The following is an 873-nucleotide window of genomic DNA, read 5'->3' as shown; positions in this document are numbered from 1 at the left end:
CCTTAGAAGAAATGGAGTGGCCATCATGGTCAACAAAAGAGTCCGAAATGCAGTACTTGGATGCAATCTCAAAAACGACAGAATGATCTATGTTCATTTCCAAGGCAAACCATTCAATATCACAGTGATCCAAGTCTACGCCCCAACCAGTAATGCTGAACAAGCTAAAGTTGAACAGTTCTATGAAGACCTACAAGACCTTTTAGAACTAACACCCAAAAAAGATGTCCTTTTCATTATAGGGGACTGGAATGCAAAAATAGGAAGTCAAGAAACACCTGGAGTAACAGGCTAATTTGGCCTTGGAATACGGAATGAAGCAGGGCAAAGACTAATAGAGTTTTGCCAAGAAAATGCACTGGTCATAGCAAACACCCTCTTCCAAAAACACAAAAGAAGACTCTACACATGCACATCACCAGATGGTCAACACTGAAATCAGACTGATTATATTCTTTGTAGCCAAAGATGGAGAAGCTCTATACAGTCAACAAAAACAATTCTAGGAGCTGACTCTGGCTCAGATCATGAACTCCTTATTACCAAATTCAGACTTAAGTTCAAGCAAGTAGGGAAAACCACTAGACCATTCAGATATGACCTAAATCAAATCCCTTATGATCATACAGTGGAAGTGAGAAATAGATTTAAGGGCCTAGATCTGATAGAGTGCCTGATGAACTATGGACAGAGGTTCATGACATTGTACAGGAGACAGGGATCAAGAAGATCCCCATGGAAAAGAAATGCAAAAAAGTAAAATGGCTGTGTGAGGAGGCCTTACAAACAGTTGTGTAAAGAAGAGAAGCAAAAAGCAAAGGAGAAAAGGAAAGATATAAGCATCTGAATGCAGAGTTCCAAAGAATAGCAAGG

This window comes from Bison bison, unplaced genomic scaffold (genome assembly GCF_000754665.1).
Source record: "Bison bison bison isolate TAMUID 2011002044 unplaced genomic scaffold, Bison_UMD1.0 scf7180017864347, whole genome shotgun sequence".
Taxonomy (NCBI): Eukaryota; Metazoa; Chordata; class Mammalia; order Artiodactyla; family Bovidae; genus Bison; species Bison bison.
The sequence above is the reverse complement of the archived record's forward strand: the minus strand, read 5'-3'. Positions refer to the sequence as shown.